The 14,219-nt window shown below is 38.1% G+C and overlaps 1 long non-coding RNA gene and 1 pseudogene across 1 annotated transcript in view; both read right to left on the bottom strand.

The window, feature by feature from the left end:
* The window catches only part of LOC106026665 (uncharacterized), a 31,228-nt gene that overhangs the window by 1,513 nt on the left and 15,496 nt on the right, over window positions 1-14,219 (bottom strand). The window contains exon 3 of the long non-coding RNA XR_002790094.2: window positions 4,567-4,703. This is a non-coding gene — a long non-coding RNA (uncharacterized LOC106026665). The remainder of the gene's footprint in view (window positions 1-4,566; window positions 4,704-14,219) is intronic.
* On the bottom strand, window positions 12,245-12,456 carry Cavporv1r-ps688 (vomeronasal 1 receptor cavPorV1R-ps688 pseudogene; annotated as a pseudogene).

Raw genomic sequence — 14,219 nt, forward strand, 5'->3', positions numbered from 1 at the left:
CCACCATTCATGAGGTAGGAAACGCCAACCAATACAGTACCCCATGCAACCATGATCTATATAATTTCTCAACAGGCCAGGTGGGGAGAGCCAGGCTCCGTTAGTACAAGAGATATCACTGGAGGAGAGGAAGCTCAGAGTCACCCCAGGTAACTATATGGAAAACAGGAGTTTATGTTCCCAATATATCATCACACTTACTTCAGGTAGGTGATTAAATAGAAGCAGACTGGGCATGGTGGCACAGGCCTTAAATCCCAGGGCTCAGAAGGCTGGTAAACTGTTAATGTGTCCTCAGGCAGGTTCTAGGATGATGCTGTAGAGGGTCACAGATTCACTCTTCTCTTCTTGTTGCCCATCCTTAGAGAGGATGTGCCATCTCCTGTGTCCCTAAATGGGGCTGTTTCTCAGCTAGTGATAAACAGAAGCATAGCCCTTCTCCAATGTGAGCACTGATACAGGGCCCAGCCCTTGTGGGACAGATAAAGTGTTTTGTCACTGCTGTGAGGCTGAGTCATGTTTTTAAAAAATGTAAAGAGTGCTTTACATAATTATACCATGGATAAAGCCTCTCATCATATTCCTTTCTTTTTTATTATTTTAATAGCTGAGTTACAAATAATAAATCTTTGCCCCAGTGGGTGACTTCTAGATCAGGAACATAGGGCTGTATGATGACTCTTTGACACTCTTAACTGATGCAGATTAAAGGGACTCTGCTTTGGTGTGGGTTTCTAGGGCTGCCAAGTCCTGCACAGTAGTTATCAACCAAGTGAGGAACATATTTAAGTTTGCCAAAAGATTTATAGTGAGTCAGTCCATTTGCCAAATTTCATTGCCTTTTAAAACATGGGATTGACTCCTGCCTGAGGAGTAGACTTCATCAATAATGGTTATCTTAGAAGTCAAGTCCTTATAGAAGAGTAACAGATAACAATTCTTAAGTTTCACAGTGAAACTTGACATCAATAGTAGTTTACCATAACATAATATTTTACATAGAACAATATTTCATCATAACAATCATGATGGCATTGTTCTATCTGAAATATTTTATTCTCCATTTTAGTGTAAAATAACCTTTCCATCAGTTACCTTTATCTAATTACAAACCATTAAATGACATAAGTAAACTTTGACCTAATTTATGTTTAACTATTTTTCTGCTACCAGAGTGCCATTTAAATAGAATGTACTTGTTTAGAGATGTGTTTTATAAGTTAATAATCTCTACGTTTTTAATTTCTATAGTGACATTGCCTATACTGCCTAATGTTTGGGTATCATTAACTGTTATAACATAATTACATAACAATCACCTAAATGTCAGCATGAAAAAGTGTTCTCATCGTCTAGCTGGCTATTTCATTCTGACATGCCCACTTCACCACAAATAGCTGAAACACCAATAAGGGAAAGCTAGATGTCTGAACCTAAAAAAAAAATTATCAACATAAGTCATGAGTGTAATAAGAAGCTTTTTTCTCAGTTTTGTATCTTTGAAAGCCCATACACTTGGGAAATACAAATATAAAATTTAATATATCATGAGTTTAGCAATAATTGGTATCACAACTATGCAGAAATATATATATATATATATATATATATATATATATAAACTAAATATATATATTTAGTTTCTACTCATATGACAAGTTTCAGATTTCTTTAACCGGTTTTATAAGGTATAACTATGTTGACAAACATGGAAGTCATCTTTACACCTCTGATGAGTTTTGGAAACAATGTTAATGGCCACAAATAAACTTATTGCCCAATATACAAAGGTACCTCATTTCTATGGTAACAATAATTCTTGTGCAGTCAAACTCAATGGACACAAATGAACTTAAATGTCAGGACCAAATTTAAACAGATGTCAAATTTTGATCACGTTATATGTTAAAATATAAACAAATATTGTATAAAAGGAAGCATCTAGTAGTTATTTTGTATGTATTAAGCTTACATAGCCTTATCTCTACAACCTTAACTTTAAAGCTTAGACACAGAGCAAAGCTTGTTTTTAGATGCATACATATATATGCCTGATATATGTTATGCCATAAATTTAGATAATAATTCTTATTTAATTAACCACAGACTGATTATTGAACACATTTTATAGGTTAATTTTTAAGTGCTCTTTTTCTCAGAAAGCTCACCTTTCAGTAACCAAAAGCTTAAAAATGAAAACAAAAATTATTTTAGTAAAATATAGAATCTTTGCAATTAAATTTAGTTTTGCAAGTTTACTCAAGAGCATCTTAATATTTTTAGAAAGCCATACGATTTTTTAAAGAGAAAAAGTAGTCTTTTGATTATAGCCAAAATCAACTACTTCAGATGACCTATCATAACAGATAACTTATTGAAAACCATATATATTATCTTTGACCAAGACAAACCCTTAAGTTATTGTACACAGACAATAATAGAGGTTTCACTTATAAAACTGATTTTTAACAGTATCTTGAAGAAAATATGTTTCTAACTTTAAAGACATTTTTACTCTTATCAATGGATTTAAATAAGCCTACTCTTAAGCTAATTTAAACTAATATAAACCACAAGCACACAAGATGATGTCTTGAGTGTTTATGTGTAAACCAAGCTAAGTAGAACTTTTGGAAGATAATGTACATTTAAAAATTAACCCACAGAAACACACATATTAATCTAAGCCATATGTAAACTTCATGTTATCAAACTTTAAGTGTTTTACTCCTAGGTAAGCCTCAAGCTTGTCAGTCTTCATCTGGTAATGTTTTAAATAAGTTTAGTTCCTCAAATGCCTATATAAATGGTTTCTCCATGGAAATTTCAAAAAGAACCAAAAAAGTAAAAATAAAAAACATTGTTGAAGTCAATTATTTATGCTAAATGATGCAGCTGAAGTGCTTTAATTAGCACACATTAAACAGACAGATGGACCAACATACAAACCCACAAAACAGTTATCTGTAAGCCTGAGTGCAGTCTTAGCTACATTGGCCATGTTGAACTACAATAATCTTTTTATAGTTTTTAGGTTTGTAACTATGAGAAGATTAGTAAGAACTCTGCCTATACATCATCAATTAGTAGAGGTGTCTTATAATAAGAATCAGAAGGGGGAAAAAACCTTTTACACCCATGAAAGCAAAGACTGTTATTAAGAGCAGGAATGTAGTTTGATAGTTTATCTTATTGGAAAAGACCTGTTTCTGTTTAAAACTTAGAAATTCAAAAGAATCCCTAGGTATATTTTTGTTTTATCTATTCCATAAGAATCAGCCACTTTGCCTCATTAAGCAGCATTCTACAAGAGAGGAGGAAGTAAAAATGGTTCATTTTGAGTTCTGTCTAAGGGTACAAAGGCTACTAAATTTGAAATAAAACATTTACATTTCTTCTTCAAGAATCTGAGGGTCAAATCCAGACCAGTTTTTAAGAATACAGCCCACAGAGAAGTAAAGGTCAGCTTCACTCTCAAGGGCGACAAGGATGGAGAATCTCACCAACCCAGAAACCCTGCCCTGGGATGCAGTGGCTATAGAGAAGAAATCATCCTGCAGCATAAGAACCAAATCCCAACTCTCACATGCCAGAATCTTTAGCAAGACATACCTCCAAAGACAAGAACTATCACTGATTTCAATCACATTGTTAAACAGAAAATTAAACCACTAATCAAAGAATCTTTCTGAGAAAGAGCAAGAGAAAAAGTGAGGAAACTAAGGGACAGATTGGAGAATTTCCTTTAAGCATTGTAGTTTTAGTTTACCTATGTGTGTGCTTGAGACTTTATAAAAAAATACTGACGCAGATTCCTTTTTCCCGATAAGCTTATTCTAGTTTAGACTAACTTGCTGCCTTGAATTTTGTTGTTGTTAGCTTTTGCTCCTTTTTAAATGTTCCTAATTTTATTTTCTTTTGTTACTGTTTCCATTTTTATTTTTGCCAGCATTTTTTCAACTTTTATTTTTCCCTGATTTTCTTTTCTTTTTTTGCCTATTTTTCCTTTTCCTCTCCTATTTTCTTTTCTTTTTCTTTTCCTATTTTTTTCTCAAGTCCAATTGACATATGGTATTAGAATTTTAGAGCTCCTCCCTCTGGCCACCTCTCTTGATCTCCAAAGGCATGGGAGACAGAAGAGGGCTTTCAGAAGGAACTGAAGGGGAAGAACAAAGCATTATTAGGAAACTTTCATTTGTTCAAATGGTAACCCTGCAAAGACACCAGGTAGCACAATGTACAGCTTCTGCAGGACCTATTGACTGCCTCAGTTTTCAGGCACATGTTCCCAGGCCTTTATCTCCAGGAAACCACAGAATTTGTTGTCAAATATTAATAATTTAATAAATTTGGGTTCAGAACCTTTAATTCAGATTTCTGTAAAACACATTTTAAATGTGGTTTAAGTTGCTTTTTCTCTTGAGATAGCATTTGACTCCTATCATATTAACAAATGCAACAGAGGAAAAAAAAAGAAAAAGAAGAGGAAATGAACTGCTCTTCCTCACTTTAGAAACTGGACAGTTACAAAGACCTCTGCACTGATAGCCTAACCTGAAACCTCACCAGGATGTGCCAGGCTTCCACCAGAATGAAGAGTTAGAAGCATGCTCGTTCCTTTTCCAGATGTGGGAGGCCAGTCCTTTACATTAAGTTGCATCAATTCATTCCTCATGTAGGTCACTGCTTCTTCCAGTTCACAACTGTAACACAGTGCAAAAATCTGAACAGTTATTCAGAGTCCATGTCCAATTTGAATTCTAAAAAAGTCTGGAGGAACTGTCCTTAACCAAGACCCCACAAGGTGAGAAAGTCTCATACAAAATGAAAATCCCTTGCAGGCATTGCAGGCAAGGAAGGCAGCTGAACCCTGATATAAGGGTTTATAAATCAGTGACCTCTGCTCTTCTTGGAATGGCAATTAACATCTTACCTGTATTGGCAATGACAGGAGAGGCTTGGGGAACCAAGCATTTTTCTGAAGAACTTTTTCCCCAGGTGTTAATTACCAAAGGCAATTAAACTTTGTAGAAGTTATCTCCAAAGAGACTACTGAAATGTATGAAGGACTTTGTTGTTTGCATAATCTGTGAAGTTTGAAATGAGCAGCAAATCTGAAAGACTCAGAAAGGCACACGTGGTGACTATATTCTCTGCTTCCCCGAGGTTTTCTGAGCCAACCAAGTTCCTTCTTCACCTATAAATCCATACAGTACAGCATTGTTGTAGCTTTCATGTGCAGAGGAAAAGAGAGTAAAAAATTGTGGACTATTAGTGTATCACTAAATATAAATCCACTAGGAAATGATGATATGGGAATATTTTAGGAAAATAATTTACCAATGTTATACCCATGCTACTGGGACGTCTAAAGAGAAATGCACTATAAGGAGAAAGAGAGAGCTTTATAAAAGTGAGCTCAGTACAGCACCAGAATCTAGGTACATTCTACTATGGTCTACTAGTAAGCCAACTTTTTGTTCTCAACAGAAGAGATTTCATGATTCACCAGACTGTGCTGCAGTCGCTCTTGTGGTCCATGTTCTTTTGGGCATCATTCATCTTACTAAACACAGCACCCTCCTTTTCCATCCATGTTGTCACAAATTACAGGATTTTACCTTCATAGGGATAGGTATTACATCTTGCTTACCACTCATTAGTTGATGGACAATTTGGTTTGCTAACATTTGTATCCTCATCTGAACAATACGACAATAACCACGGGATTTCAAGGGTTTCTTTGACGTAATTGGCTTTATTTCCTTTGGATATAAAATCCATAATAAGATCGCTGCATGAAATGGTAGTTTTCATCTTCATTTTTGAGAAACATCCATATAGACTTCCCCAGGGTTAGTACTAATTTACATTAGGACATCAACTCTGTGCATGAAAACCATCTCCTCTGCCACCTCACAGGCACGTGCTACCATTTGTCTTTCTGATCATAACCATGCAAGTTTGAGAGAAGTGCCATTCACTGTGGATTTGACTTGAATTCCCTGGTTGATTACTGAGATGAGGCACTTTTCATGCACATTTTGGTTCTTTGTTCATTTCCACTTAGCTCTCTTGTTTTAAATTGAATTATTAACAAATAGTTTTATTTCACTATTGAGCTGTTTGGTTTTCTTTGATGTTTTTTTCCATTTACTTCTGGTCATATATGTACTTAAAAGTGCCTTTTCCCATTCTGTAGCTTGCCTAGTTACTTTGTTGATGGTTTTCTTTTCAATTCTTTCAAATGAGGAGCACAGAATGTCTCTCCCTGCTTTGTGTCCTGTTAAATTTTGCTCATCAATATTTTCTCCTTGTAGAGGTCTTTTAGCTCCATGGTTACATTTACTCCTGCATAACTTTTTAAGACACTGGAAAAGGCAGTACTTCCTGCACTGATTTTTTCAGATAATCCGTGTTGTGCAATGCTACTGCCTTAGGTGTATTGATTTATGGTGGATAATTTTGCTGAATTTTTAATGAGTTATAGCTTTCTGATGGAGTCTATGATTATGTCATCTGTGGAATGGGGACATTTTGAATTCCTCTTCCCCAGTTATGATATACTTCGTTACTTTCTCTTGCCTAACTGTTCATAATAGGACTTCAGTGTTAAAGTGAATAAATCAATAAACATTAACATCCTTGAATCTTTCCAAAGGCAATAACTGATTCCAACAAACTCACAGATCTAAGCAGTTGAATCTTTCTCACCATCTTGTGAATACAGGCCAGGCTGCCTGATGCTTGATTTGTACTTTGTGACATACTAATCAGAAAACCATCCCAAGCCATCAGGTTTCTGTTCTCAGACTCCTAAGAATATAGAGTCTGCCAAAGAAATGTATATAAACTTCAGGAAAAGAAAAATAATAAATGCCAGAAGCTAACTGCCTCTACTTTGAGCACCTCTTTTAACTGCAGAGGCAAAAGTAGCATATAATAATCTCATGTCTCAGTAAATTTAGTATTAAAATATTTATACTATTACTTTTTATTTTAAAGAGAATAAAACCTAACAGAATAAAACCAATCAAAACAAAACAATGTAAGTGGTACAAAACTTCAAAACAAGATAATAGGAAATTGACAACAGCTATCACAATGTATCTTGTTATCTTTACACTAGTTGTCCATACCATCAGACATAGTAAAATCAAATAAAATGAAACAGAATAAGACCAATTGAAACAGAACATTAAATAAAACAAAACAATAAATTGGAACAAAACAGTGACAACAATACTGGATTAAAAAAAAACCAGGGGAAATCCCCCATATTTGCTATATTGCACACAATTATTCTCCTAATAGATGCTGAGACTACTGGTCTTAGTCCTGCAAAGTTAATCAAACAATGCAAGCATTTAGTTGTTTTTGTACCTCAGTTGCTATCAACTCAGCCTTATCCCCAACTAGCAGGTTGCTTATGGGCTGGGTGGGTAGGTACATCAGTTGCTATCAGTTCAGTCTGTCCCCCTAACCAGTGGGTTGCTTATGGGTCAGGGGATAGTTTTTGATTCTCAGCTCACACACTAGTCAGCTCACAGGAAGGGTGAACTGGCTTGGGCCCTACATGGTTCACATAGCTTACAGGAAGGGTTAACTGGTTTCTTGTTGTACTTCTCCCAGACCAGCATGGTTTCTGCTGACTCACAGGGAGGGTGAACTGGTTTCTCTCTTCTTGGGCCCTTCCTGGTTTGCACAGCTTATGGGAAGGGTGAATTGGCTGGTATTGTGTGGTAATAGTTTGAAGGTAATCATGGAAAACAAATGCATGTAAGAAATTTATTTGTAAAATATTTGAAATCAAATAAATAGTAATTTTTTGCTGAAGACCACCCTGAGAGAACTACAAATCCAGAAACTGGCTTTCTATATTAAAAGTCTGAGTGTGTCCTAGGCCTACGTGCCTTACCTGACGAGGCAGCAGTAGACATGCAGAAACAGCCCTCCCTATGCCACTGGTCACAGTGTAGCTTTCAATAACCTATGGCATTCTGATGCCACAGAAGGCAAGACAGAATTTCAGCTGAGGACTCTCTGACTCTCACAAAGAAATCCTATAGAAATAAATATTTACCCAAGGAAAAACAAGTTTCCCATTAATCAATGGCTTATTCATATAAGAATGCTTTGTTTCTGCTCACATCAGTGCCCTCCACTCTACCATTGCCTGGATCACCTTATATGTACCCTAGAAAGCTCAATGTTGAATTAAAAAATATAAGTCCAGATAGTCTTCACCTTAGGCTAATAAATGTTCTGACCCTCTGAAATACATGATATTCCACATTACAGTCCCTATCTCTTTTATCTTTCATTGCACCCTCACACAGGTGATTAAGGACATGATCAGTCCCTAATATTTTTTCATTTAAAGTCACTTATTGCTCCTGTTTCCTTCTTTTAAGTATTATCATCATAAAATGTATCTTTCTTCTTCTGCAGTTTCAAGATATATCTGACATGGCATCAAAGTTGTTCCTGCTCTACACATATGCACACACACACACACACACACACATATGCATGCACATATAGTCATACACATAAAGAGAAAGTAATTGAGACTGAGTCTGTGACCTCCCTCCTATCAGACAGATAATCATTCTTTCACCCATAGCAGCAATGGGTGTGTAGGCCTAAGGAGCTGAGATTTGCAAAAGTTTTCCCGAGGTGACAACTGTCAACCACAATTACAAGTTTCTTGCTAGCATCTCTGAAGAGAACAGTGCAGTGAGGAGAGGCTCCTACTTGTCCATGATCCATGAGGGCAGACAGATCTCACAGGTGGGGTCAGAAAATGCTGAGGCCTGACAAGAGGAGGATAACAATGAGCCATGTGTGTCTCCTTGTCCTCCTGGCTTCCCCGAAAAGTCTCTTACCACAATCTACTTATTTCACACAAGTCATTTCATTGAGTACTGTCACTGAGCTACTATCAGGGAAACAGATTGAGACCACACAACTGTGATACATTTTCAAAGGTACAGAAATGAAATGAAAGTTCATAGTTCACTTTGGAAATCATTGAATGTTTCTGCACAGATATATATATATATATATAATATATATATATATATATATATATATTAATTGACACTCATTTGAACAAAGGGATTATTGTGAATTCACAGAAAAAATCTCCTTTACCAATATTAACCTCTACTAATAACATCAGTGAGAAACACAATGTCCATGCATGGTCCAAAAGCGAGCATTCTGAAAGGATCCCTCATAAATGACCACAGCGAGTGTATATGTCTTCATAGAGAGATCTACTCTTTATGTAGCCATCGGTATACTTGCGCTCTTGATGTTGATTCAAAAGCTTCAGGTGAGGACTTCAAAGGGTGAGCCCTTTTTCCCTAATTCTAATCCCTGCAATCCTGCAACCACTTGCAAAGACAACATTTTCCAGGAAAGTTTTAAAAACTGTCCTGAACTCTCCAGCCTAGGCAAATACCTGGTGTAAGAGTGCAGTGTTTGGGGGTAATGATGGTACACAGATGTGAAACACAAGAGTACAAAAGAGAACACAGTGAAGAGAGTGCACACAGGAACGAGATGTTGGTGTGGAACCTAGAATGCCAAGGAAAGTCAGAGCAGCATAAACAAGAAGTTAGAGGCAAAAAAGACAAAGATTGTAAACATCCATAGGAGTTAAAGCATATATCCACATTTCAGCATACAAAAGAAAGATTTTAAGGAATAGTAAAGATTTAAGCTGTTATGATTTAGATCTGGAATGCCTCCTCTCCAAAGCTACAAAGTAACTGACTCATGGGGCACAATAGTAATGAGTGAAATAGTCCACTGATAAGTTCCTAGCTGACTTGCTGTTATGAGGCAGATACTGATTACAGACTGCTCACTGGAGCAGTGACCTGGAAGGGTATGTCTCTCTCTCAAAAGCCCCTCTCATTTCTCTCTGCTTGACGAGTACTGGACCATTTTTTCATGACACTGTTGGTTTGTATACCACCCACATGAACTGAAACTTCAAAAACTATGGGCCTAATAGATCTCCCTCTTTTTTTAATGTCACTGATGTTAGATATTTTGTCCCTATGATGAAGAGAGTGGCTAAGTCATAGTACCTAATTGGCCTGCAGAAAATTAATCATGAATTCATGGGAAAGAAGTGGCTCATGGGAGTACAGATTGAGTAAGAAATGTGCTAATGCCCATGGTGGGTGAAATTCATGGAAAATGTATGTGTACAAGGCATTAATGAAATGGTTGTGAGGAGATTTGAGTGTATGTGTGTGGGATGTTCTGCATTTAGGCAGTGGCCCAAAAGAGATAAAAACTGTGAGTGAAAGCAAGCAAGCGAGACATGGAGCCTGAGATGGAGACAAAATGGAGGACATGGTATCTTTGGCATTATCAGTGAAAGGAGACAGATTAGAACCTGGATTTCACGTTGAGTTATGAACAAAGTGTTATAAGAGAAGTGAGTCACATAGAACATTAGGAAACAACATTCACAGTGCAAGAGTACATGGCACATTTCCTGCAGCCCACTCAGGATCCAAGGCTTCACTTTATTTTAAAGGCTTTCGTCTTTACTCCTAGGAGTCCTTTAATTCAGCTTAAGTAGCTGAGGCCCTCTCCTGCCTTCTAAGAGGAGGGAAAGGACCACTGCATCAGACACAGGTGGAGCAGAAGACCCTGTGCCGTGGTGTGTTGTCTGTATCTGAAGACCCAGCCCGGTGGAATTCCAACAATCTTCTCATCTCGCATATCAGTGTTCCTTTGATGTATTTTCATTTCTGTATACATTAAGGAGATCTAATTTCTGCCTGATATCTTGACACTGCCTCTACCATTCTTTGTTTCATTCATGAAAGAAACTATGAACAAATGATAATTTGCAAACCCAGCCTAGGTAACTGGTGTAAGACACAGTAAACCCACACATAATTCTCCTTGAACAATGTCTTGTATGAATTTCTTAGTGTTGTATTCTTTTGCCACTTGTTTCCAGAAGCAAGAGATTTAGGAAAATATTTTAATTAATTGAGAAAGTGAATTATGTCCATTTAAATTGCCTCAAGCAATGTTTGATTCGGTCATGAAGAACAGAACAGTGTACACCTGAATTTGGTCAACCTGATTTCCCATGTCCATCGTTCCCATATGAATACTAATTTCAGTGAGTTGAAATCGCATTAATTGACCAATGAGAACTATGTGGCTTCTCTTTGTACTTTTAGATGATATTTAAAAAAAAATAAGGAGTAAACAAAAGAAAGCACTGCCAAACATACAATACATATATTTCTGAAAAGATTAGTGAGGTTGTGTACTTTTTTTTATCAAGGTAAAGTAGTGCCTAATATAGAATAATTCTGGCTTATGATCAGAAAGGGACTGATAGTCTGAAACCACACAGAAATTACACCAGTGCTTTCCAACCATGAACTGAGAATATATACGACAGCCATATGTTATGGATTAAGAACTGGTGGTCAACTTAATGCCAGCTGGATTACATCAGCATGACACTTGAGTGAAGATGCTCCACCTGAGAAAAGTTGCTAGCATAAATAGGTGGAAAATGAGAAGGAGGACACTGAGGTGTTGAGGCATTGTTGCATTGTGGGTTCTCCTATGAATTGCTGTTTAAGCTATTGGTTTTCCTGGAGTTTTGGTCTTCACATCAAGCATTGCTTCCTGGCTCTTGAGGGGAAGATGTGTGCTGCTTGTTCTCCAAGATGAACTTGTCCTGCTGGCTTCCTGGCATGTACCCAACTGTGCTTGTTGTCAGAGGAGCTTGAGACCTCTGTGTCTCTGAGGATGGCTGTGGCACCTTCAGGACAGCCCTGGTCTTTGATGTGAGTATGACTTCTCAGCTCCAGCATAGAACCCTCAACCCATGAGCACAGTTCCTTCACCCTGCTGGCATGGACTTTCTGGTTTTCACTGCTGACCTTTGGGCCTTCCCGGCCCAGATCCGTAAAAGAGACTGGCATGAGTCCTTCTTGTGGGCTCTGGACCTCCAGTTGGACTCAAGGAAGGCATTGTCCTGTGCTCTGGGTTTTTATTTGGACTCATGTGGGACATTGCTGTGGGATGTAGGATCTTGACTAAATATTCTATGTCGTAGGGGTTGCAGATAGGTTTCCTGCATTTTCTTGTGTTAACTCCCAGTGACAATTATAAAATAATATTATAAACTCCATGTCCTGATTCTGCTTGTTCTCCACACAACCCCTGACCACAATACCACAGAAGTCTAAAAGATAGTGGAGAGAGTGTAAAAAGATATGACGGTGCTCACCAACACAAGAATGTGTTGGGTAACTCTGGACTCGGGGATCTGAGGTAAGCATTAGTGATACGTTTGTGTTGTACCTCCTGCTTATTTGTATACAGGATGAAAGTCATACTGCCACTGGTCCAGATCATGATCACAGAAAAATTAACTTCAGGAAAAATTGCTAATGCTAGAGAAGCTCCCTGAGATAGTCAACTTAGAATTCAACATAATACAGAGTGGGGAGCCCCAAACAGAGGGAGATGAATTCTCTCATCCCAAGAAGAAATTAAGGTGACTTGCCCACCATCAGAGGTCCTGCCACAACTGGCTGATGCCATGACTTGCTGGGGTCGTGCCATGACTTCCTAGGGTCGCACCCCAACTTGCCACGGTCCCGCTGTGACTTGCCAAGCTGTCCAAGGTCCCGCCATTTTGACCCACTGGAGGTGCAGTTACATTGAGTTTAGGGGGTCAGTGAGCCGAGCGGAGAGCTGAGTGGGCAGAGAGCTGTGGTGGGTGACTGGAGTGGAGCCATTCCATAAATAGGGGGGCTCCAGAGGATGACATTCTGGAACCAGGCAGGACTGGCAAGTATAAGGGGCAACAGTGACTTCAGTCAACTCCACCAATGGGATTGGTGGAGTGAACTAGGCCTGAGTTACGTGCCCTGGCTAAGACCCAATAGGTTATCCGAGGTCAAGTCCCTGCAGCGGTGTCCCATTCTAAACCACACTGGCCCAATGGGGTCCCAGAGGTTTGTCTGGTCTGGAGGGGAGGCAGCATAAAGAAACAGTAGTGCAGGCCACAGCAGCTTGACTGATCTGGAGGGGAGGGGCATGCATGTGCTGTCTCTGTCTGCAACTCACTAGCACACTGCAGTGTGAAGGGTGATCTAGCCAGCACGCTTCAGAAGAATTGTAACAAATGAAGATAGAAACTGGGGCCTCCTGGAAGAAGCAAAAAAGATGGGAAGAGGAAGGAATAACAAAAAGACCCCAGGTCACAACCCTGAGAACATTGACCCAGGACTGGTAAATACAAAGCAGAATGAGAACAGCAAACATGCAATATCAGACACAGCACCAGTGGACATAAAGAGATATACTGGGGACCTCATAGACGAGTTCAAAAGTGAAATATTTAGCCAAATGAAGCAAGATATAAGAATATTAATAAGAGAGATACTAAGCACCCCCAAGCAGACACAGACAGAAGAAGGGAGAAATGCAAACAACAGGAGAGAACTATTTGGTGAAGCAGGTATAAAAATACAGAATACATGAAGCAAATTCAAAGAGATCACCAGGAAATTAAAAACTCTATGGAAAGATGACAAATCAGGTTGAAAGAAACTAAGGATAGGTTATCCAAACAGGAGGACAATTTTGCAACATGGGAGTATAAAAGGGAAAACTTTTTAAAAATAACAAGGAAACAAGCAGTAACAATACAAAGGCTAGAAGATGACAAGAGGATCTACAACTTTAGAATAAAGAATGTGAATGAAGAAGCAGGGGTACAAACAAAAGAACTACAAAGGCTATTCACAGAAATAGCTAAGGAAAACTTCCCAAACATAGGAAAAGGAAATGATATTCTGATATATGAGGAATACAGATCTCTAGCCACCTACAACCAAAACAGAGCTACACCCAGGCATATAATAATGAAGATCCCAGAAATTCAATATAAGAACAGAATATTAAAAGCTGTTAGAGACAAGAAACAGATAACCTACAGAGGAAGGCCCATCAGAATAACGGCAGGCTTCTCAACACAAACCATTAAGTCAAGAAGAGCCTGAAGTGAAATATTCCAAGCCATGAAAGAAAATAATTTCCATCCCAGATTGATATACCCTGCTAAACTGTCTCTAGAAATTAATGGAGAAATAAGATGCTTCCAAGACAAAGAGGAACTTGGGAAATTTGCAACCACCAATCCAACTCTA

This window comes from Cavia porcellus, unplaced genomic scaffold, assembly GCF_034190915.1.
Source record: "Cavia porcellus strain 051 isolate PalLab524CR breed Dunkin Hartley unplaced genomic scaffold, mCavPor4.1 scaffold_7, whole genome shotgun sequence".
NCBI lineage: Eukaryota > Metazoa > Chordata > Mammalia > Rodentia > Caviidae > Cavia > Cavia porcellus.